Source organism: Giraffa tippelskirchi, chromosome 1 (assembly GCF_054371585.1).
Source record: "Giraffa tippelskirchi isolate mGirTip1 chromosome 1, T2T-mGirTip1v1.2.pri, whole genome shotgun sequence".
Lineage (NCBI taxonomy): Eukaryota > Metazoa > Chordata > Mammalia > Artiodactyla > Giraffidae > Giraffa > Giraffa tippelskirchi.
The window spans coordinates 89,048,791-89,075,254 of record NC_137275.1 but is presented as its reverse complement, the minus strand read 5'-3'; the positions used below and the strand labels follow the sequence as shown (position 1 = coordinate 89,075,254).

Genomic DNA, 26,464 nt, shown 5'->3' with positions numbered 1-26,464 from the left:
AATTCCAAATTCTGACAATGTCCACAGTGTAAGAGTAAGATGCAGAGAGAATATACAGATGCCTTTGTGAGCAGGAAACAGGGGGAAAAGTCCCTTTTAGTTGGGGGCAAAAATATGCATTTACTTTCAGTCGAAGTAGACACACTTAAATCCCTGCTGAGCGCTGGGGAAGGGTTGGATGAGCTGTCTAGAAAGCATGTTCTCTCTCTTTATAATGTTAGAAATCCTTGGACTGCATTGTGCATTGCAATGCAAGGATTCTGCCGTGTAAGAGCACATGAGGGCATTGAGAAAGGCTTAATGCGTCCTCATTAGAGGAGAAGGGGGAGGGGGAGGGGAGGCGCCTTGGGGGACGGAGCCGAACTCGACCACTCTGGGAAGCCTTACAATTTTGTGCGTTCTTACTTCAACTCCCTCAATCCCCTAGCTTTACATAGCTCTTTCACAGACAGTTCAGTAAAATTCCTCCCAAGCCTCATGTAAAGAGAGCAGTGTTGTATATCGTTGCTTACAGTTTAACAGTTTGTTTGCTTGGGCCTTTCAAATATTTTTTTCCCTTCCCGGGCTGCCTCCACAAACCTTCTTTTTCACATTCACTTCTAATCAGAGGAAAACTGGAAAGGAAAAGAGGGCCATCTGATCAATGAAAGAAAATCTAGATGCTTTTATAGCGTTATTAAGCTCCGCAGAGCCGCCAGTAAGGAAAGTCCAGAAGGCGCCGGAAAGTGGGTTTTATAATTGGGGTTCTTCATAGCTGGTTTTTGATAACTGTAATCTTCTAGACTAATTTGCTTCACTTTTTTTTTTTTCTTTCCAGTTTGCTTCTTTTCTAGGAAAAATCAAAAATAGGCTCTTTTCAAGAACATTTTTTGTTTGGGGATTTTTAACTTAGAAAGATGACCATTTGGGGAGACTGCCCTTGAAGAGCAATTCATCTTATGATGAAGCCTTCCGCAGCCAAGCAAACAAGTGAAGATAAGGTCCCTCAGGTATAAAGTGTTGAAAATAGCTGGTGACCCCTTGTGTTCATTAGCTATGGTGCCTCCTAGAGGGACCATTGGAATTTTGTGCTACAGACACAGGGCTAGTCTACTCACTCTTCATATCAAGATTTCCTAAGGTAGATTAATAACCCCGGGGGCAAGGGGAGTGTGAAGTTCACTCTAACCATTTCAGTTTTGAAATCTCAAATTACTCTAAAAATTTTCTACTTGGAAATAATTATAAAAATACAGATACTATGTATTCTCACAGAGAAAGCCACCAGACTAACTAGACTGCCCTTTGTGATTCTAGTGAAACTGGGGTCTTTGGTATCCGACCTGGATATTTTGTTTTGATGAGTTTCCTAAGTATGGTCTCACAAGATTCACATTTATTGTTCTGGCCTCTACTGAAAAAGTGAATAGTTTCCAGCATTTATTTATTTTAAAAAGATCTGGCAAATCTGTCAGTCAACCAGTATGTATTTGAAGCTCAATATTCTGAGATTTTCTTCTTGCAATTTTCTAGTTTGGGGAAATTAGCTAAGAACTGTTTGAATTTTTTTCTGGAGTGAGGGTGGAGGGAAGAGGGGTGGCAATTGAGTCCTAGCTGTTTCTCACCTGGTAAACAATCTGCCTGCAATGTGGGAGACCTGGGTTCGACTTCCTGCGTGGGGAATATCCCTTGGAGAAGGGAAAGGCTATCCACTTCAGTATTCTTGGGCTTCCCTTGTGGCTCAGCTGGTATAGAATCCCCCTGCAATGTGGATTCGCATCGAACCTGGGTTCGATCCCTGGGTTGGGAAAATCCCCTGGAGAAGGGAAAGGCTACCCACTCCAGTATTCTTGCCTGGAGAATTCCATGGACTGTATAGTCCATGGGATCACAAAAAGTCGGCACGACTGAGTGACATTCACTTTCACTGAAAGAGGAAGTAGTGAAAATTTTCAGACAAAATTCTACCCTTATTAATATAATTGGACACCTGTTCAATGAGGGGTTTATGGGATTGGGGAAGAATACAAGCATTTGGTAACACAAAGTAGAAATGATCGCCAAGGCTACTGGCTACTGACCAATAGAAACATAATTTCTAAGCTTTCTGAAGGATGACTATTTGTGTATCATATCAAAATAGCTAAATACTGGACTTAGATGGGGAAACTAAGTTTGTACCCCATTTACATAACTGCAATTTCACCAAAACCATGCTACATATACAGTTGCCATTCGACTGAAATTAGGATGACATTACTATTATGTTTTGTATATGCCTTTTGAATTTTTATAATTGCATGTTGCTATGTGTTAAATGTGTTAAACAAAAACATGTTGAATATTTTAATAGGATGGATTTTATAGGTTTGGCCAAAATAAAATGTTGACTAATTTTTATGTATTTACTCTTAGAGATATAATTAAATTGAATATAAAAAATTAAATTCATTTTTCTCCTCATTCTAACATTGTTTCCCAAATTATAACCTGTGCTATGTGTGCTAAGGCACTTTAGTCATGTCCAACTCTTTGCATGTTGAACTTAGCTCTCCAAGGACTGTAGCACTCCAGACTTCCTGGTCCATGGGATTCTCCAGACAAGAATACTGGAGTGGATTGCCATGCCCTCCTCCAGAGGATCTTCCCGACCCAGGGATCAAACCAATGTCTCTTAAGTCTCCTGCATTGGCAGGTGGGTTCTTTACCACTAGTGCCACCTGGGAATTCTAATTCTCATTATTTGAAGTTGAGCAATTATTTTTATTCCCATATTTTCAGAGAAGGTATCAAACATGGCAAAACACTTTATCTAGTTAACTGAAATCAAGCCCAAAATAAATGACAATGTAGCAATTCCTGTTATCTTAAACAAAATATTAGATTAAAAAGTTTAAAGCAAATAAATGACTAACATATTTCTCTTTATTTTGAAATTTTCAGTGCTGGCTATGAATTTATTAACCATTGATTTAATGTAAAAAGAGAGGTTTTGACTTTTGTTTCTTTTTGATGATAATACTAATAGTTAACATAGATTGAGTACCAGGTTCTATGGTAAGAGTTTTATATATGTGATTATATTTAGTCTACACATGGTGCTATGTGGTAGTACTATAAAGTATTCTAATTTTAAATTTGAGGAAACTGTGGCATAACTAGATTAGATAATCTACCCAACTTTGTAAAGTTCATAATTAAAGATATCAGGATTGAACGCAGTTCCGTTTAACTTCAAAGTTTTGTGCATTATGTTATATTAATTCTCTAAAGATTAGAAAATATCATGAATCATCCATTTTATGCTAGCCATTAGGGTAACTTTTCCTCAGAAGGTAAACAGAATTTTATCATTGATTGAATGGAAGCTTTTAGCTAATCTTTCCTCTTGGATAATCCGTTCATTTATTTGTTCAAAAAGTATGGAGCACTGATGGTCTGGGTAATGTCATACTGCTTTAGGTATTGGCATGCCTCAAATCTAAATGAACAGCATGAAAAGTGTCTGCCTTTATTGTATTAATATTCTACAGGAGAAATACTTATCTCCATGGGAGACAAATAATTGTAAAAGTGAAAAGTTGTTAAAAAGGTTGTGTCAGAGAATGATAAATAGTTTGAAGACAATCAAACAAGATGACATCACAAAAGGTTTGGAAGGATTTATCTTACGGTGAGTTCTCTGAGCAAAGACCTTAGAGGCACAATCTAAATGATGAGGAGCCAGTCACCAACGAGTCTGGTGAACTGGAATCTTCTGAGTTGTGAAGGCCAAGTGCTGTGACCCTGGAAGGTCTAGCTTGGTGTGAGTATACTATCTTGTAAACTGTGGGAGTAACTGCATTTTATCTTAAGAGCCATGGGAAACCTCTAAAGGATTTCATTTAGGGTAATACATGATTTGTATTATTATTATTACTTGAGGAAGCTTTCTCTATTACTGTGTGGAAATGGATTTTGAGGAGCAAAAAGAGGGCGTTGATACCAGAAAATGAAAGCTCTCCAGACTTTGTTCTCTTCAACATATATATATGTCAAGTTACATACTATTTATAATGTTATGTCATGATGTTATGTTATGGTATCTTCTATTATAGTCACAAGTTGTGTCCAGTGGAGTTCTATGAGACAGGATAGCATAGTTGTTAAGGTCACAGAATCCTGAAGTCAAACAAACGGGGAGTACAATCTTAACACTTTATAGCAGTGTGATCTTGGAAATTTTATCAACCTCTCTAAGCCACAGTTTCTTCGTATGTAAAATCAGGATAACTAGAGACTCCATTGGCCTCACCTCACTGGGTTGTTATGAGGTATAAATAAATTTGTAAAAGCAGAACAGTTCTTGGAACCTTGTAAATACTATAAAAATGTTTGTTAACTAACATTAATTAAATACAGTAAAATGTGTGCTTGGTATCTCACCTCCAGAGAACTGGAGAAACTCTTTGAGAGATCAGAGAGGTGGGTTTCTGTCCTGGCTCCTCTGAATTTTACCTTTTATTGAGCTCTCTGATTATACGTGGGCTTCTTCTGAGTGTACTGTGCTGATCTGTTCTGGGATGTTCTTTGTTATTTCAGGCCCCACATTCCTATCCCTTAGCAGATGCATTTGTTTACAGTTCCCATTAAACACCCATTTTTTGTTGGAGGCATTACCATGGAAGCTTTCCTTCCTTCCAATGTTCCCCATAGAATTCTGGCTGCCAGCTTCCTTCATGACCCAGAGATGGCTGTGTGGCCTCCCAGCCCTGTGGTCCTGGGCACAGACTGACTCCTCAGCCAGCCTCAGTGTTCTGCTGCCCTTGCCTGCTGTTCTGTGTTAGTGGGGAGAGTTACCTCTCTGAGCAGGCAGGTCTGGTCTAAATAAATTGCTCTTGGCAGGAACTGTTTAAAGCCTACTGTTACCTAGGAGAGAGTCCCTGACTTTTTCAAGTCATGACTTTATGGAAGTGATCATTTACTATAGAGTATTGTGAGAAAATGGGCACAGCAGTTCAAGGTCCGAGGTGATACATGCTGGGATCTGGCTAACTTGGGTTTCTCTCATCACCTGGAGGCTGAAAAGACCACAGGTGTAATCCAGTCACAGCTCACCAGTGAATCTCAGCACAAGTTGGGGAGAGTTCTGACCTATAGGATAAAATTCAAATCCTTTAGCATTTGATCTGTCTACCCTTCCAGGTTAATTCCTAACTGCTCACCCTTCACATGCGTGCTAAGTCACTTCAGTTGTGTCCAACTCTTTGTGACCCTATGGACTGTAGCCCGCCTGGCTCCTCTATCCGTGGGATTTTCCAGGCAAGGATACTAGAGTGGGTTGTCATGCCCTCCTCCAGAAGATCTTCCCAACCCAGGGATCAAACCCGAGTCTCTTATGTCTCCTGCATTGGCAGGTGGGTTCTTTACCTCTAGCGCCACCTGGGAAGCCTGTTCATTTTTTAAGCATTTAAAATCCTGTTATTTTAATTACCTCTGGGCCTTTGTTCTCTTGAATTTCCTTTACTGGAATCCCCACTACTCCCCTTCATTTTGAGTTGACCCTTAGCATCTTTATGTCTTTGTTCAAGTGCCATGATTTCCAGGAAGTATCATGAAAGTCTTTTCACTCCCACATAATTAAGCTGGTCAGATGCCTTTATTTTATACTTTCTACTACCCTGTTCGTTCATTTGTCATGTCTCTTAACACACCATCTTAGAATGACTAAACCCCCTAGTAAGCGAATCTTATTTATGAGTGAGGGAATCTTACTTTTGAACCTCTTGAAAAATTAACACAGTAATTAGTGAACAGTGAGTGCTCAAATTGTATCTGTTGAATGGAAACTTGGATGCCCCAACCCTTTTTAGATTTACTGATTATCTTCCCCAGTGATAGAGCACAGGGAGTTTCCATTAAACCACTCCTTGTCCATATAGGCTAATCTAATGTTTTTGTTATTTTACAAGTGAAAAAGCAGAGAGGTTAATGATGTACCTCAGGTCATGTGGAACAGGTAGAATGGGGGCCTGGACCCAAGAAATTATACACACAAATCTAGCAAACTGAGATCCCTGTAGGTCAGATAGTAAAGAATCTGCCTGCAATGTAGGAGATCTGGGTTCAATCCCCAGATCAGGAAGATCCTCTGTAGAAAGGAATGGCAACCCACTGCAGTATTCTTGCCTGGAGAATCCCATGGACAGAGGACCCTGGTGGGCTACAATCCATGGGGTCTCAAAGAATCAGACACAACTCAATGACTATCACTACCACACTACACATAAATATGAAACTATCTTTTCAAATTATATTAAAACACCTTTTGTATTGGGCTTCCCAGGTGGCTCAGTAGTAAAAGAATCTGCTGTCAATTCAGGTGATGCAGGTTCAATCCCTGGGTTGGGAAGATACCCCGGAGAAGGAAATGGCAACCCACTCCAGTATTCTTGCCTGGGAAATCCCATGGACAGAGGATACTGGCAAGCTATGGTCCATGGGGTCGTAAAAGAGGTGGACATGATTTAACGACTTAAAAACAACAACAACCTTTTATACTTGGCAATGAAAGGAAACAAAGAAATAATAGGTATTTTAATATATTTTACCAGTTGTCTGTTATTTCATTTTTAACATACTAATTAATGTATCTTTAATAATTATTTTAAAGGTAATCGTCCTTTAGATAGTTTATAACTGGGTTTGGATAATATTTAATTATTGGGAAATACTTTTGGAATTTTATTAATAATACTTTTTACTTTCAAAATTCACAATCTCAATAATTTTAAGAATCTTTCTCTACTATTAGAAATATGTGGAAATTGATTTCTTTAAATTTATATTTTTAATTAAACTTTTTATTTTATATTGGAGTATAACCAATTAACAGTGTTTAATAGTTTCAGGTGGACAGAAAAGGACGTGAGCCATCCATGTACATGTATCTATTCTCCCCCAAACTCCCCTCCCATCCAAGCTTCCTCATAACATTGAGCAGAGTCACCGTCTTATACAGTAGGTCCTTGTTAGTATCCATTTTAAATATAGCAGAGTGTATCTGTCCACCTCAAACTCCCTAAAGAATATCTAAAATAAAACAGTAGTTAGTAACTTTACTTTTTAAAGGTTGTTTCTGAATAATATCTTAGTCAAGACATGTTCTGTTTAATTTTATAGCTTAGTGAATCATTGGTCAAGATTTTTCTCATCCTTTCTTTTTCTCAAACATATTCATAATACTAAAATGATGATTATGGGCTTTTCTGACAATAACTTTATATTTGAAGCCCAAATTTGAAACATTTGTAGAATTAACTTTTTTGACTTATAAAATACTTGATTTTTATATTGTATTTGGGATTTAGAAAGCAATAGCAATATTTCAGTTCAGTTCAGTTGCTCAGTCGTGTCCAACTCTTTGCGACCCCATGAGCTGCAGCACGCCAGGCCTCCCTGTCCAACACCAACTCCCGGAGTCCACCCAAACTCATGTCCATTGAATCAGTGATGCTGTCCACCATCTCATCCTCTGTCATCCCCTTCTCCTCCTGCCTTCAATCTTTCCCAGCATCAGGGTCTTTTCAAATGAGTCAGCTCATTGCATCAGGTAGCCAAAGTATTGGAGTTTCAGCTTCAACATCAGTCCTTCCAATGAAGATTCAAGACTGATCTTTAGGATGGGCTGGTTGGATCTCCTTGCAGTCCAAGGAACTCTCAAGAGTCATCTCCAACACCACAGTTCAAAAGCATCAATTCTTCAGTGCTCAGCTTTCTTTATAGTCCAACTTTCACATTCATATATGACTACTGGAAAAACTGTAACCTTGACTAGATGGACCTTTGTTGGCAAAGTAATGTCTCTGCTTTTTAATATGCTCTCTAGGTTGGTCATAACTTTCCTTCCAAGGAGTAAGCATCTTTTAATTAATTTCATGGCTGCAATTACCATCGGCAGTCATTTTGGAGCCCAAAAAAATAAAGTCTGACACTGTTTCCACTGTTTCCCCATCTATTGGCCATGAAGTGATGGGACCGGATGCCATGATCTTAGTTTTCTGAATGTTGAGCTTTAAGCCAACTTTGTCACTCTCCTCTTTCATCTTCATCAAGAGGCTCTTTAGTTCCTCTTCAGTTCTGCCATAAGGGTGGTCTCATCTGCATATCTGAGGTTATCAATATTTCTCCCAGCAATCTTGATTCCAGCTTGTGCTTCTTCCAGTCCAGTGTTTCTCATGATGTACTCTGCATATAAATTAAATAAGCAGGGTGACAATATACAGCCTTGACGTACTCCTTTTCCTATTTGGAACCAGTCTGTTGTTCCATGTCCAGTTCTAACTGTTGCTTCCTGACCTGCCTACAGGTTTCTCAAGAGACAGGTCAGGTGATCTGGTATTCCCATCTCTTTCAGAATTTTCCAGTTTATTGTGATGCACACAGTCAAAGGCTTTGGTATAGTCAATAAAGCAGAAATAGGTGTTTTTCTGGAACTCTCTCGCTTTTTCCATGATCCAGCAGATGTTGACAGTTTGATCTCTGGTTCCTCTACCTTTTCTAAAACCAGGTTGAACATCTGGAAGTTCACGGTTCACATATTGCTGATGCCTGGCTTGGAGAATTTTGAGCATTACTTTACTAGTGTGTGAGAAGAGTGCAACTGTGCGCTAGTTTGAGCATTCTTTGGCCTTTCCTTTCTTTGGGATTCGGATGAAAACTGACCTTCTCCAGTCCTGTGGCCACTGCTGAGTTTTCCAAATTTGCTGACATATTGAGTATAGCGATGAGTGCAACTGTGCGCTAGTTTGAGCATTCTTTGGCCTTTCCTTTCTTTGGGATTCGGATGAAAACTGACCTTCTCCAGTCCTGTGGCCACTGCTGAGTTTTCCAAATTTGCTGACATATTGAGTATAGCACTTTCACAGCATCATCTTTGAGGATTTGAAATAGCTCAACTGGAATTCCATCACCTCCACTAGCTTTGTTTGTAGTGATGCTTCCTAAGGCCCACTTGACTTCACATTCCAGAATGTCTGGCTCTAAGTGAGTGATCACACCATCCTGATTAACTGGGTCATGGAGATCTTTTTTTTGTACAGTTCTTCTATGTATTCTTGCCACCTCTTCTTAATATCTTCTGCTTCTGTTAGGTCCATACCATTTCTGTCCTTTATTGAGCCCATCTTTGCATGAAATGTTCCCTATGTATCTCTAATTTTCTTGAAGAGATCTCTAGTCTTTCCCATTCTATTGTTTTCCTCTATTTCTCTGCATTGATCGCTGAGAAAGGCTTTCTTATCTCTCCTTGCTATTCTTTGGAACTCTGCATTCAGATGGAAATATCTTTCCTTTTCTCCTTTGCTTTTCGCTTCTCTTCTTTTCACAGCTAATTGTACGACCTCCTCAGACAGCCATTTTGCTTTGTTGCATTTCTTTTTCCTGGGGATGGTTTTGATCCCTGTCTCCTGTACAATAGCGATATTAGTGGGATTTATAATTGGTTTGAAAATAAATTTGAAATGAAAATAAAAAATTATATATCATTAGTTTTGGTTTATTGCTTGGCCCAAAACAAATGTAACTTGCTGTTTTAAAAGTATCTGTATGCAAATATATCAAAAATATTTTTAATTTTAAAGTAAACATTATTCTTCCTTAAGTAATAAGAAGGGGTAGCTCAGCTTGTAAGGAATCTGCCTGCAATGCAGGAGACCCCAGTTCAATTTCTGGGTCAGGAAGTTCCCCTGGAGAAGGGATAGGATACCCACTCCAGCATTCTTGCCTGGAGAATTCCCATGGACAGAGGAGCCTGGCAGGCTACAGTTCATAGGGTCGCAAAAATCGGACACAAGTAGGCCACTAAACACACACACACCTTTATATGTGTTTGACTTATTCGTCTGTCAAATATATTATTTTGGGATAAATATAATCTTATTTATGCTGTATGTTTTGCTCTTTGAGGTCTGTGTTGATAAGATAAAATCACAAAATATAGATAGAATCATTTCAAATAATTTCAGTTTATTAGAAAAATTTTCATAATAACTGGAGACACTTTTGTTTTTACCCATCTTATTTTTCTTTACTTACATTCTTGAATTAAAAATAACAACAAGATTTTTAAAAAGTAACCTCTTTGGAGTGTATATCAGATTGGAAGTTAATGAATTTGATATTCCTCAAGCAAAGACATAAAAATGACTTGGATTCATGTTGATATGTATCAAGAAAAGATGAACCCAAATGATTTGATGAGTAATTCTCTAATTATCAATATCACTTTCCCTGTAAATAACCATGTAGTACATTCTTCACTTATTTATTTTTAAAATAAAGCAAATATAGCCATAAATACATAAACATTTGCTTTAATCTTCTTTATGTGCATGTAAATAAGTTACCTTCTATGTTTCACACTCTATGAAACACTCAGAAAACTCTATCAGCTTTACTTGAAAAACTATCTAGAATACTAACCACTTGTAGTGTTTCCACTGCTACCATCCTAAACCAGCTCACTATCATCTGTAGCCTGGACTATTGCAATAGCCCCTAAATGCTCTCCCTACAGCCCATGTGTTTTTCCTTGCCTATGGACATGTCTGCTTGGCACCCAGAATAATCCTTTCAAAATAGATTCAGTTCCTGTTATTCCTGTTTCCCTTCCCAGTAACCCGTCTTACTTGGAGTAAAATCAGAATGCTTACAGTGGTCTAGAAGGTCCTGAATGATTTATTCATTACCTAATACCTGCCTGAACTCATCTTCCCTCACTTTGCCCTTGCTCACCGTCTTATAGTCATTCTAGATTCCTCATTCTTTCCACATCATGCCAAGTACATTTCAACCTCGTGGTCTTCTCTTTGCATATACTCTTCCCTTAGATATACAAATAGCCATCTCCTCACTTCCTTCCAGCTTTTGTCCAACTGTCTCATTTTCAATGAGGCTTTTATTGAATACCTTACTTAATTTAAAAAATATTCCCACACCAACTAGGAGTTCTTATTCTTCTTCCTTCCAGGCTGTATTTTGTTGCGTGGCACCTCCGATATTCTTAACTACAATATTTGCTTTGCTTATTATCTGTCTTCCATCATAGAATGCAAATGTTATGGAGACAAAGCTTTTGATGTGTTTTATATTTGTCTGGAACAAAATAAATGCTTAATACATATTTGTTGAATAAATGGATGGATGAGTCAATGTAAAAGAGAAGAAGCCTTCAGAAAATGAAAATGCTTGAATAGGACTTGATGATGTTTGTTGAGCGAGTGAGTTTAATGAAAATTCTTTTGAAAGAATGCTTTGTGGCAACACTTCTATGAGTGGTTTCAATATAATCCTTAAATAATAATTATTTTTAAATGATTTTTTGAAGTAAAAGTTTATTTATTGCCAGTCTTCAGCTCGAATCAGGTTATATCAAAAAGACGGAAATGTGATTAATAACACCGGAAATCCTTTTTCGGTGAAAATTGAAGTGTGCGGTTCTGATTCCCCAATATGCTGCTGGAATTTGCTTTCTCTTGGATCTAGGGAAAAGAGAAACTGGCACACTTGCCTCCCTGCTGCTGTCATGTTCAGCGTGCTCACTTCACAAGCTCCTGCGGATGAAAGTGTAATTGTGTGGAAGGTGAATTGATTGCAATTAACCTCAGGACTTACCCTCAGGCTGGGATATTCTACCTCCTTTTCTAGGAATGTGCCACCAGTGCTGTAATACATGGCTGATGAATACATATATCATACAGGGAAACACATATATTATGGGATAAAGTACATAAATCATGTAGAAAAACATGCATTATACTGAGATGATCAAATTATAAATGAAGCACATAAATCATAAGATTACACTGTTGAGTTGTATCAGGAAACATAAATTCTATAGTGAAACCCCAGGGTCACTAGAGAGTTCACTGAATAATGAAATGAGCTCCTATAACTTAAGGAAAAGTGGAGTAACTCAGTGAAAAACCCATTGTGCATTACATTGAATATTCCATTTAATTCAACCTTATTTCCTACATCTCTTGTATCCAAAGAATCAACATTGTACAGTATGAAAAAGGGGAATAAACAAACAACAAATGCAAGATTGAATGATGATGTGCTATAAGTACACTCAAAAATATAAATTTTCAAATATAATGAACATTTATAGCCAAGTTTTAAGTCAAAGTTGGAAAGAATGGTGGTTCCAAAGTCAGCTACAAATAGCAGAAGGACAATGTCTCATTCTAAAATGAAGAACATCTTGAGTCTCAAGGAGAAGATCCTAAAGAGAAAGAAGAGATGAAATTAAGATCGGCTTGCTCTCAATGTAGATAGGCAATTGAAATTTAGATTGATTCATTGAATTAAATAATGAAGAACAAAAGCACTTATTTTATATTATTCATATAGAAAGACTTTGCTTGCCTTCCTTTGGGAATCATTTTTCACATTTGACTTTGTTTTTCCCCCTTTACTTCTCTGTACCTTTGTTCACACATGTATTCGCAGGATGAAAGAGAAGCAAGATGGAAAAGAGAATTCTTTAACTTAGTTTTCCTTTTTGAAAGAAAGTCAAGAGCTAGTAGAGACCGTTCTGCAAGGCCTTAAGAGAAGCTCAGGCTATGACTGACTTTCATACACAATATAGGACAATGATACATATCGGACTGATCTTGCAAAGTTTCTCAGTGCAGCGTTCATCTGTGTGAATTATGTTCTCACTAAAGCAAAGGGCTGGAATTCACATCCATTCCCAGCTCTGGTGAGTTAGGGTTATGGTCAAAGCTCAGTGTACTGAGGGATTCCTTAGTCATAAACAAAGTGTTTGACCCACTCTGTTCCTCAGGGCCATAGAGAGCCAGAGTGAACTGAATTTATACAGTGGGAATTGATAGTTTATTGCTGACCCTGAAGGGGCAGGGGCACTGATTCACATCCTATTTCTGGCTTTTCTTGGCATTTGTTACTGCAGATAAAGGTAGATTGTGTCAAGATGTGCTGCTGGTCCTGGAATACAATTGTGTCAAAATGCAAGTGCTAAATTTTATCTGAAGGGAAGCCATAAATTGGCACCCCAAACACGCCCTGCCTTCTCTAAACATCATATTTCAATTTCTCACTGTTACTCATGTTGAGTGCTGGTTACCACACCAGTAAGGATGTTAAAAGATAAACATTCTGTTAATTGTGTATAAGTAATTGTAGAAGAAACGGTAGCACCAAAGACACACAGACCTCCTTTGTTTTGAACAGCAAGTGACATAACAAAATATTAATTATAATCATGAAGGGTTAATCCAGAAAAATGTTGAGTTTGCTATCTGTAAATTCAGCTTTGGCCTGCTAACCAAAGCTGGTTTGTCCCTAAAACATTCATAAATGGTTAAATCTGCTCGATATAAGGATAATCATTTTACTCTATGATCTATGTGTTTCATTAGTTGAGGTACACACTTTGCTATAATAAATGTGCTTCAGTAAATGATCTATGCATTTCTTTCTGAAATGTATGTGTTTCACTAGGAAAGGTATGTGTTCATCAACTATGAATAATGTTCCTAACGTCTCCACATTATATTACTTGGCTGGTATCAGCACGGCATTTCACATCCATTCCCTCATGACCATGAGCACTGCATCCGCAAAAAGACACACATCAGCCCTTGTCACTCTCAGGTGTTGATGCACGTGTGTGTGAACTCTGCAGGCTTGGGAAACACAAATGGGGTGTGGGGGGAGGGGTCATTTTGTAGGTGAATATGTTTGTTAAATGAACAGGAAACAAGGGATTTTTCTAGTCTTGGCCTTTTACAACCCAGAGGAAGGAAAAAACAATATAGCAAAACACAGTTGATTTTTACTGTTTCTCATAGCCAGACTTCCTTCCATTTACTTCAATTTAACATCACTTGGGTAAAGGATGAAATTATATAATTCCAAGTTAAACATTAAAAATAGTTTTATACTTAGGTGACTTTTATATGAAAATTCCACCAGTTTCCTGATTTCAGTGAATTGGCATCCAAACTGATGAAGTGAAATTGGCATTATAAAGTGAAATTAATTACTTAGGAAGTTAAATAAATTCTCCTTCTATAAAAGGTGTTGTTGGTGTAGATGAGGGGTTTATGTTGTGCTTAGTCGTTCAGTTGTGCCCAACTGTTTACAACCCCACGGACCGTAGCATGCCAGGTTCCTCTGTCCGTGGGATTTTTTTCAGGCAAGAATCCTGGAATGGATTGCCATTTCCTCCTCCAGGGGATGTTTCTGACCCAGGGATCAAACCCCAATCTCCTGCATTACAGATTCTTTACCTACTGAGCCATCAGGGAAGCCCTGGGGTTTATGTTAGTTTACAACTGAAAGAGAAAAGAGAGTTTTTCTTAGGTATTCCAAAGCATATATTGATTGAGTTTTCAGCATACTAAATTTCAAAGCATTTACCCAATTGAACTCACAACCAATACTTTGTTGTTCCAATCCATATGGAAGCAATAACAAATATATTTTTAGGTTATCTTTAACAATCCTTTTTCACCAAGTATATGAATTTCTTAGGTCCAACTATCAATATTTTGAAATGTGCTTGACTCTCAGAGATTACCATTAATTTCATAAGTGTAGCCTCTCCATGACTTATTTTCATTGTGATTTAGAGCCTGTGCATAGGATATTTGTTAATATTACCATGAACAGACAGAATGAATTATAATCTCTTCCTCATGTAAATGTGTTAATTATGACAGACTCACTTATTTTTCACAGATTAAAACTAATGCTTTGTATATGAACTTTCCATTTAAAAATCATTTTTCAATAAACACTGAACACTCTTTTACATATGACACCAAATAATTCATTATACATGTCTCTATTTAGTGACCTAATTTTCTCTCTACTTTACATCTATCATTGCAGATATATCTTCTATTTATACCTGCCTTTTACATTTTTTATTTACTGAAATGACTGAAACTTGGAGGTTATTTTTCACTATTATGGGAATTAGGAATTTCTATAGATCTTATCAGCTGGAAAGTCATTTATTCTATATTTAAAACATTATATAGGGATAGTCTACATTAAGTATTGCTAAAATAATTAATTCAGTGCTTTTAGAGAATTACCCTGGAGAAGGGAATGGCAATCCACTCCAATATTCTTGCCTGGAGAATCCCATAGATGGAGAAGCCTGACGGGCTACAGTCTATGGGGTTGCAAAGAGTCGGACACAACTGAGCAACTGATACTTTAGAGAATTAAAATTTTTTAACAACAGAATGTTTTGATGTTACCTTTGCTCTTATTTTTTGAAGAATTATAAACATGCATATATGAAAAGGAGAAGGTTCTGGACAAAAGCAATCTTTCTGACAAAATTCAGTTCAGTTCAGTCACTCAGTCCTGTCCGACTCTTTGCAACCCCATGAACCACAGCACGCCAGGCCTCCCTATCCACCACCAATTCCCGGAGTTTACCCAAACTCATGTCCATTGAGTCAGTGATGCCATCCAAAAATCTCATCCTCTGTCATTCCATTCTCCTCCTTCCCTCAATCTTTCCCAGCATCAGGGTCTTTTCAAATGAGTCGGCCCTTCGCATCAGGTGGCCAAAGTATTGGAGCTTCAGCTTCAACATCAGCCCTTCCAATGAACACCCAGGACTAATCTCCTGTAGGATGGACTGGTTGGATCTCCTTGCAGTCCAAGGGACTCTCAAGAGTCATCTCCAACACCACAGTTCAAAAGCATCATTTCTTCAGCACTCAGCTTGCTTTATAGTCCAATTCCCACATTCATACATGACTACTGGAAAAACCATAGCCTTGACTAGATGGACCTTTGTTGGCAAAGTAATGTCTCTGCTTTTTAATATGCTGTCTAGGTTGGTCATAACTTTCCTTCCAAGGAGTAAGCGTCTTTTAATTTCGTGGCTGCAGTCACCATCTGCAGTGATTTTGGAGCCCCCAAAAATAAAGTCAGCCACTGTTTCCACTGTTTCCCCATCATTTGCCATGAGTGACAGGACCAGATGCCATGATCTTAGTTTTCTGAATGTTGAGCTTTAAGCCAACTTTTTCACTCTCCTCTTTCACTTTCATCCAGAGGCTCTTTAGTTCTTCAATTTCTGCCATAAGGGTGGTGTCATCTGCATATCGGAGGTTATTGATATTTCTCCCGGCAATATGGATTCCAGCTTGTGCTTCATCCAGCCCAGGGTTTCTCATGATGTACTCTGAATATAAGTTAAATAAGCAGGGTGACATTATGCAGCCTTGATGTACTCCTTTCCCGATTTGGAACCAGTCTGTTGTTCCATGTCCAGTTCTAACTGTTGTTTCCTGACCTGCATACAGGTTTCTCAAGATGCAGGTCAGGTGGCCTGATATTCCGATCTCTTTCAGAATTTTCCACAGTTTATTATGATCCACCAGTCAAAGGCTTTGGTATAGTCAATAAAGCAGAAGTAGATGTTTTTCTGGAACTCTCTTACTTTTTCGATGATCCAGTGGATGTTGACAATTTGATCTCTGGTTCCTCTGCCTTTTCTAAAACCAGCTTGAACATCTGAAACTTTATGGTTCACGTATTGCTGAAGCCTGGCTTGGAGAATTTTGAGCATTACTCTACTAGCATGTGAGATGCAAGATTAAAAGTGGTTGGATTCAATCTATGTATGAAACTGGGTCAGCCACTAATATTTTAAGGACATGCAGAAGCCGTTAAAGAAATAAAAATGTTGGTTTGTATATAAGGAACAGACATAGTCCTTTTCTTTAATGCATGTTAGACTAAGTATGTTTTAGTGATCTTATGAATCGAGTATGAGTCAGGCAGTCAGTCAGTTCAGTCGCTCAGTCATGTTCCACTCTTTGTGACCCCATGAATGGCAGCACGCCAGGCCTCCCTGACCATCACCAACTCCCAGAGTTTACCCAAACCCATGTCTATAGAGTCAGTGATTCCATCCAACCACCTCATCCTCTGTCATTCCCCTCCCTCCTGCCCCCAATCCTTCCCAGCATTAGGGTCTTTTCCAATGAGTCAACTCTTCACATGAGGTGGCCAAAGTATTGGAGTTTCAGCTTCAACAACCGTCCTTCCAATGAACACCCAGGACTGATCTCCTTTAGGATGGACTGGTTGGATCTCCTTGCAGTCCAAGGGACTCTCAAGAGTCTTCTCCAATGCCACAGTTCAAAAGCATCAATTCTTTGGTTCTCAGCTTTCTTTATAGTCCAACTTTCACATGCATACATAACCACTGGAAAAACCATAGCCTTGACTAGACGGACCTTTGTTGGCAAAGTAATGTCTCTGCTTTTAAATATGCTATCTAGGTTGGTCGTAACCTTCCTTCCAAGGATTAAGCGTCTTTTAATTTCATGGCTGCAATCACCATCAGCAGTGATTCTGGAGCCCCCCAAAATAAAGTCTGACACTGTTTCCCCATCTATTTCCCATGAAGTGATGGGACCAGATGCCATGATCTTAGTTTTCTGAACGTTGACCTTTAAGCAAACTTTTTCACTCTCCTCTTTCACTTTCATCAAGAGGCTCTTTAGTTCTTCTTCACTTTCTGCCATAAGGGTGGTGTCATCTGCATATTGGAGGTTATTGATATTTCTCCCAGCAATCTTGATTCCAGCTTGTGTTTCTTCCAGCCCAGCGTTTCTCATGATGTACTCTGTATATAAGTTAAATAAGCAGGGTAACAATATATAGCCTTGATGTACTCCTTTTCCTATTTGGAACCAGTCTGTTGTTCCATGTAAAGTTCCTACTCTTGCTTCCTGACCTGCATACAGGTTTCTCAAGAGACAGGTCAGATGGTCTGGTATTCCCATCTCTTTCAGAATTTTCCACAGTTTACTGTGATCCACACAGCCAAAGGCTTTGGCATAGTCAATAAAGCAGAAGTAGATGTTTTTCTGGAACTCTCTTGCTTTTTCGATGATCCAGCGGGTGTTGGCAATTTGATCTCTGGTTCCTCTGCCTTTTCTAAAGCCAGCTTGAACATCTGGAAGTTCACGGTTCATGTATTGCTGAAGCCTGGCTTGGAGAATTTTGAGCATTACTTTACTAGCGTGTGAGATGAGTGCAATTGTGCGGTAGTTTGAGCATTCTTTGGCATTGCCTTTCTTTGGGATTGGAATGAAAACTGACCTTTTCCAGTCCTGTGGTCATTGCTGAGTTTTCCAGATTTCCTGGGATATCAAGTGCAGCACTTTCACAGCATCATCTTTGAGGATTTGAAATAGCTCAACTGGAATTACATCACCTCCATTAGCTTTGTTTGTAGTGATGCTTTCTAAGGCCCACTTGACTTCACATTCCAGGATGTCTGGCTCTAAGTGAGTGATCACACCATCGTGATTATCTGGGTTGTGGAGATCTTTTTTGTATAGTTCTTCTGTGTATTCTTGCCACATCTTCTTAATATCTTCTGCTTCTGTTAGGTCCATACCATTTCTGTCCTTTATCGAGCCCATCTTTGCATGAAATGTTCCCTATGTATCTCTAATTTTCTTGAAGAGATCTCTAGTCTTTCCCATTCTGTTGTTTTCCTCTATTTCTTTGCATTGACCGCTGAGGAAGGCTTTCTTATCTCTCCTTGCTATTCTTTGGAACTCTGCATTCAGATGCTTATATCTTTCCTTTTCTCCTTTGCTTTTCACTTCTCTTCTTTTCCCAGCTATTTTTAAGGCCTCCTCAGATAGCCATTTTGCTTTTTTGCATTTCTTTTCCATGGGGATGGTCTTGATCCCTGTCTCCTGTACAATGTCATGAACCTCTGTCCATAGTTCATCAGGCACTCTGTCTATTAGATGTAGTCCCTTAAATCTATTTGTCACTTCCACTGTATAATCATAAGGGATTTGATTGAGGTCATACCTGAATGGTCTAGTGGTTTTCCCTACTTTCTTCAAGTTAAGTCTGAATTTGGCAATAAGGAGTTCATGATCTGAGCCACAGTCTCCTCCTGGTCTTGTTTTTGCTGACTGTATAGAGCTTCTCCATATTTGGCTGCAAAGAATATAATCAGTCTGATTTTGGTGTTGACCATCTGGTGATGTCCATGTGTAGAGTCTTCTCTTGTGTTGTTGGAAGAGGGTGTTTGCTATGACCAGTGCGTTCTCTTGGCACAACTCTATTAGCCTTTGCCCTGCTTCATTCTGTACTCCAAGGCCAAATTTGCCTGTTATGCCAGGTGTTTCCTGACTTCCTACTTTTCCTTTCCAGTCCCCGAGTATGAGTAGTGGTATAATAACTTTCTCTGATATTTTCAATATCACTAGTAAAGTCCTTGTGGTAGCCTATAAATTGTTGCTTAAAAGCAGAAGCAGGAAATTGCACTAAATGTGGACATGAGTTTGAGCAAACTCCAGGAGATAGTGAAGGACAGGCAAACCTGATGTGCTACAGTCCATGGAGTCACAAAGTGTTGGACATGACTGAGTGACTGAACAATAATACTTTCAGAAATTCTCACAGTTTTTGAAGTCTATATTGAATTTCCTTCTAGATTAATTAATTAATCCTTCTGGATTAATATCCTTAATTACATACTGCATTTTAGTTAGAGAAAGCCCTCACTGGGCTCATATCAGTCATATGCAAGTTCATAAGCAAGTGTCTTGAGACCTGAAACGATTTGAATGTTAAACATTTAACCAACTTAATCCCACTCTGCATGTGATTATGTATTTAAGAAAAATCTCTTTGGTAAAGATTCCTTAAAGACCCATACTGAGACTGACCTGAACTCAAAGTACTCCACTTTGTGAATAAATAAAATAATAATATATATGTTAGACTTTCAAAAATATAATATTTTATTCACAGATTTCCACCACCATACAGCTCCTGTACACATACATCTGTTATATATTTGTAATGAAAGAGAAAGTCACTCAGTTGTGTCTGACTCTTTGCAACCTCACAGACTATACAGTCCATGGAATTCTCTAGGCCAGAATACTGGAGTGGGTAGCCTTCCCCTTCTCCAGGGAATCTTCCCAACCCAGGGATCGAACCCAGGTCTCCCACATTGCAGGTGTATTCTTTATCAACTGAGTCACAAGGGAAGCCCAAGAATACTGGGGTGTGTAGCCTATCCCTTCTCCAGCAGATCTTCGCAACTCAGGAATGGAACCAGGGTCTCCTGCATTGCAGGCAGATTCTTTACCAGCCGAGCTATCAGGGAACATTTTAGGTATTTGTAATATCTAAAGATTATTCAAAGAATAATTTTTTTGTTTGGTTTTTGCTTTAGTCCAGATTCACTGTGATTAACCTATTTTACTGGTATCATGAGGACCTGTGTAATGTTTGCTGAATCCCAAATGTGATCTAAATTAGTGCTCTCTGCACAAAATCTAGTTCTGATTTTGTCTATGACCTGGATGTTTTCAGTTCTAATACCATAGTATCTTTCCTGTGGCCTCCACAATACTTTGACAGCTATGTTATAAGCTTTGATACTCCCCCACCTAAAAAAATCTTCAACCACTCTGAGGTGAAAAATAGTTGAATATTAAATGCAACTTGAGAATTCATTTAAAAACTTGTACAAATGCCAATACGTTTAAAAATAGGGTTAAAATCAGTTATATTAGACCAAACACACCTTAGATTGCTCGAGTTTCACAGTGACATTTTGGTCATCAACTGTAGCCATTATCTGGGGATAAATCAATTTTCAGCAGCTGTGGACAGCTATTTGAGAGTAGAGCAGAGCAGCTTAACTGTGGAAGAATGTTATAAGTTAAAAGGCCAGAGTCCTGCTGACTACACATAAGGATTTTTTTTTTTAAGGGAAAACCATAACACAACACTGCCTGACTCAGAAGGCATCAGGCCACTCTTGTTAATTCATCCATTCTAATAGCTGGTTTGAAATGCTTTCTTTTTTAGCTCCCTTGTTAAGGATGTTGCATATTACAGAAACTTGTCTAGATCCTTTTTTTTTTCCTTTTGGTAAATAATTCTCTTTAGAGGTTCAGTTAGTGCTTCTGGCAATGGCAGAACTAGCACTTTTACGGTCTTTTAATCTGTGAAAAAGATTGTCCTTGGTTTCTTTAAAAGGTCAGTATCAGGTACAGAGTTTTCAACTGTAAGCAGAATGGTGCTGTACTAAATACAAAGGTTTGCAACCAATTAAAATAAAGGTGACCAATTTGCCCCAGTGATACATTAACTTATTTATAACCTACAGTTTGTCATCTTTTTACCTTTATTTTTCTCACTTGACACAATAGTGGTTTTTTTTTTCTAAGTTTCAGACCTGAAGTTAGGGAGTAAAATAATTTGCTATGTTGTGTTTTATTTTAAATTTCTGTATTGGTATATCTAGAAAATGGATGATGGACAGGGAAGAAAGGAAGAGTCTTTATAGAAAAAAATAGCTTTCTGAATTAATTTGGAAATTATATATACAAATCCAAGTGTGCATCAATTGTGATTTACTAATAGGTTTACTTTTCACCGAGTAGTGCATCCTGTGTAACCTCAAATGCTTGAGACAATGTACAAAGATGCTTTATATTCTGTAGAGTGATGTAATCTAATATGGGCCAGTTATTATTGTTGAAGTTGGAATAATGATTCTGTCAGAGTGCAGGGAATATTCATTGTAAGTAATCACTGGCATTGAAGACATGACATAGTTGTGGTTTGAGGCTTGTAGTGGGATAATTTCAATAGTCATCAGTCAAGAAAAAAAGGATTTGAAATATCTGGCACATTTTTAGTGCTGCACCCAAATGTTAAATGTAATGATAAATTATTTATGTAATTTTATATTTAATTAATGGTAATTATATATGATTATAATTTGAAAGAAAGAAACAAAGAGAAGAAAGAAGGGGGAAAAGGCTGCTTCTATGGGCTAAATATGCTTGCTGGAAATTTTAGTTTGACTGATTCTAGTGTTAAATTGGGGCTTCCCAGGTAGCTCAGTGGAAGAATCCACCTGCAATGCAGGATACTCAGCTTTCGTCTCTGGGTTGGGAAGATCCCTGGGAGAAGGAAATGGCAACTCACTTCAGTATTCTTGCCTGGGAAATCCCATGGACAGAGGATTCTGGTGGGCTACAATCCATGGGGTCGCAAAAGAGTTGGACACAACTTTGTGACTAAACAACAATGTTAAATTGAAAATTTTAAAATATATAAATATCACAACAAATTCAGCTTCCACACAGCTTGGTCACATGTTAACTTTTTTTAAAATCACTGAGGTAAATTAGTGTAAATTCCTGATATAAGGATCATTTGGTGGTTCTAAATATTTTTGTGGAAATATCAGAATCTGAGAGAGACTGAATCTAAGTGCTATTATTTTTAAATTACAGGCAAAAATAAAGAGCATATAGATTCATTTTTAAAGTGTATTTTAAGTTCACAAATGTATACTTTTAGTCAGTAAGAACCAGTCATAACAGTGATATCAATTTAAATTATTGGTCAATAAGCACAATTATTGGCTAAAGGCTCTCTTTTAAAATCCACAGCAATGCCCTTTATGCATTCTGTGGTAAAATCTTGAACTCAAAAATCCTGAAAAATTTCCTGGGAAAATAATCTTTTTAGTGGAGATTGAAGGAAATATGGAGGCTCCTATTAATGGTTCTTCAGATGAAAAATGCACATTAATAATAATAACCAATATCCATTAATACCTAACTCATTACCTGACACAGTGTTCAGTAAAACTCTGTGGTGCAAGTTTGATCAAAATTCCTATTCTACAGATGAGGAAACTGAGTCAGAGAGAGTGTAAATGTCTTAGCCATGGCCATAGGACAAATAAGTAATGATTTAGGGACTGCTGGTTGTCCCCCAGTGTCCATTCTCCTCTTCTCCCTTCAGTAAAAAAACCCCTAAATTTAGATTAGGCACATGGCTTAAACCCCAGCTGGAGACTCCCATTTCCCATCCTCTCTCAAAGTTAGTTATAGCTAGCCATGATACTCCATTTTTTGTTAATAGTTTTGAACTAAATTATGATAGTTGCAACTTCTGAGTCTTATCTTTAAAGAGGCTCGACCTTACTTGGACACATTATGAAAGCTGTGTGTTCAGTAGGACAAAGGAACATAATGCAAGGAGCCTGAGAGGCTAATAGTGTCAAACCACAAAGCCAGACCATGACACCTTGCCAGACGTTCACATGAAAGAGAAATAAGCAGAGAGGCGGTCCCAAGATGGTGGAGGAATAGGATAAGGAGACCATTTTCTCCCCCACAAATTCATCAAAAGATCACTTGAATGTTGAGCAGTTTCCACAAAACAACTTGTGAACGCTGGCAGAGGACACCAGGCACCGAGAAAGCCAGCCCATTGTCTTCAAAAGGAGGGAGGACAAAATATAAAAGACAAAAACAGAGACAAAAGATTTAGAGACCTGGGGAGGGAGTCGTGAAGGAGGAGAAGTTTCCACACAGTAGGAAATCCTCTCACAGGCGGGTCTTTGGGGAGTTTTGGAATCTCAGAGGGCAACATAACCAGGAAAAAAAAAAGAAAGCCACAGAATATGCAGCTACTGCAACTGCCAGTAGAGAAGTAGCCCAGATGCTTGCGTCCATCACCAGCAAGTGGAGGCTGGGCAGGGAGGTGCGGGCTGCATCATCAATCCTTAGGGTAAGGACCAGGCCTGAGGACAGTTTGAGGGAGCAACGTGAGATAGCAACCCAAACCATGGGATCACCTGAGAGACCAAAAAAAAAAAAACCTTTCCCACGAGAGGCTGTAATGCAGCATGGTGACCCCTGGTGCTCTCACAGAACAAAGGATTGAGTGAATACCAAAGAAGAGCTAGCCGGCTGTGTATAGGCCCCACCCCTGCCTACCCCCTGGGGACATAGAGGCAGGCTTGCGATGGCCAGAGCCAGAAGGCAAGGGGCTGCTGCAATCTCGGCTCCAGAGATGGCATCTTCTACCAAACTGAGCAGATTCCCAGTTGCTAAGAATGTCTTCCTGGGATCTTGGATGGTTGACATCTGCCAGGAGTGTTTCAGCCTGAGATCAGCTCCCCAGAAGACACACACAGCACACCTGAGATGGTGCTCTTGCAGTGCACCTGGGAACCGAGGAAACTGAGTGGCTGGAACTGGGGAGGTGATTAAGATGCATGGCCCACCTGGGGCAGTGTGCTAGGCAAGCACCTGGTCACTTGAACAGCTCCTACCTGGGAAAGAGCACAAAATGCACAGCCAATCCTGGTCTGTGCCCATGCAGAGTACCTGAGAACCTGAGTGGCTTAGTCCTGGGAAGTGCATGAAATGCAGGGCCCACTTGGGACAGTGCCCTTGCAGAGCACCCTGGAGCCTGAGTAGTGTAGACCTAAGAAGCACGCACCACTCGGACTGTGGCAAACCCAGTGTGATCCATACACTGTGAGCACTCCTCACACATGCCAGTGGTATTTGTTTGCAGTGTCCCTCCCTCCCCACAACATAACTGAACCAGTGAGCCTAAATAAGTGACCACCTTTGCCCCCTTGTGTCAGGGTAGAAATTAGACACCAAAGAGACTTGGAAACAGAGGAAGCCAAAATAAACAAAGAAGAGGGAACCTCTCTGGAAGTGACAGGGGCAACAGGTTAAAACCCTGCAGTTAATACTGACTGTGCATTGGAAGGGGACCTATAGACCTTGAGAACAAGTACAAGCCGGAACAAGGAACTATTTGACACTGAACTGACCCCATACTGCCCACAACAGCTCCAGAGAAATTCCTAGATATATTTTTATAATTATCGCTTTTTAATTTTTTAAAAAAATTTAAGTTTTTTATTACTCCTTTAATTTTCATTTTTATAACCTATTACCTTGCAAAAAAGACCCTATTTTTAAAGCAAATTTCATATATACATATTTTTTTAATTTTTGTGATTGATTTTGTTTTGTTTTTTTTATATTGTATTTTTGAGAGTCTAACCTCTATTCTAGATTTTTAATCTTTGCTTTTTGATATTTGTTATCAATTTTGTACTTTTAAGAATCTAATCTTCAGTATCCATTTTCACTTAGGAATTTGATTACTGGTTTGATTGCTCTCTCCCCTTTTTACTCTCCCTTTTCACCCCCAGGTCACCTCTATCTCCTTCCTCCCCCTTCTCTACTCTGCTTAACTCTGTGAATCTCTCTGGGTGTTCCAGGCTATGGAGAACACTTAGGGAACTGATTACTGGCTAGATTGGTCTCTCCCCTTTTGACTTCCCCTCTTCTCCTCCTGGCCACCTCTATCCCCCTCCTCCCTCTTCTTTTCTCTATGTAATTCTGTGAATCTCTCTGGGTGTTGCTTGCTGTGGAGAATTGTTTCACCATTAACCTAGATGTTTTATCATCTGTGCTGTATGGATGTAGAAAGTCTTGAGGCTACTGTAAGACAAGGACTGAAAGCCAGAGGCAGGAGGCTTACCCCCAAAACTTGAGAACATCAGAGAACTGCTGATTCCAGGGAACATTAATAGACAAGAACTCACCCAAAAGTCTCCATATCTACACTGAAACCAAGCTCCACCCAAGAGCCAACAAGTTCCAGTGCAACACATACCAAGCTAATTCTCAAGCAAAATAGGAACACAACTCTGAGCATTAAAAGACAGGCTGCCCAAAGCCATGCTAAACCCATAGACACCCCAAAACTCACTATTAGACACTTCATTGCACTCCAGAAAGAAGAGATACTGCTCCAACCACCAAAGCACAGACACAAGTTCCTCTAACCAGGAAACCTTGACAAGCCACTAGTCCAACCCCGCCCACAGGGAGCAGACTCCATGATAGAGAGGAACCATGAACTTCCAGCCTACAGAAAGGGCACCCCAAACACAGTAATCTAAGCAAAATGAAAAGGCATAGAAATATTCAGCAGGTAAAGGATCATGATAAATACCCACCAAACCAAACCAAAGAGGAGGAGATAGAAATTCTACCTCAAAAAGAATTCAGAATAATAGTAAAGATGACCCCAAATCTTGAAAACAAAATGGAGTTATAGATAAATAGACTAGGGACAAGGATTGAGAAGATGCAAGAAGTGTTTAACAAGGACCTAGAAGAAATAAAGAGTCAGTCAGTAATGAGTAATGAGATAACTGAGATCAAAAGCACTCTGGAGGGATCCAACTGTAGAATAACTGATGCAGAAGAGAAGATAAGTGAGGTGGAAGATAGAATGGTGGAAATAAGTGAAGCAGAGAAGAGAAAAGAAAAAAAGAATTAAAAGAAATGAGGACAACCTCAGAGACCTCTGGGACAATGTTAAATGCCCCAACATTCAAATCATAGGTGTTCCAAAAGAAGACAAAAAGAAAGGGCATGAGAAAATACTTGAGGAGATAAGAGTTGAAAACTTCCCTAAATTGGGGAATAAATAGCCACCCAAGTGCAAGAAACCCAGAGAGTCCCAAACAGGATAAACCCAAGGAGAAACACCCCAAGACACATATTAATCAAACTACCGTAGATCAAACACAAAGAGCAGATATTAA

General features: G+C 38.9%; 1 long non-coding RNA gene across 1 annotated transcript in view; it reads left to right on the top strand.

Annotated features, from left to right (window-relative positions):
* Nucleotides 1-3,649: 3,649 nt before the first annotated feature.
* The window catches only part of LOC145530335 (uncharacterized), a 143,202-nt gene continuing 120,387 nt past the window's right edge, over nucleotides 3,650-26,464 (top strand). Inside the window, exon 1 of the long non-coding RNA XR_014071679.1 lies at nucleotides 3,650-3,784. This is a non-coding gene — a long non-coding RNA (uncharacterized LOC145530335). The remainder of the gene's footprint in view (nucleotides 3,785-26,464) is intronic.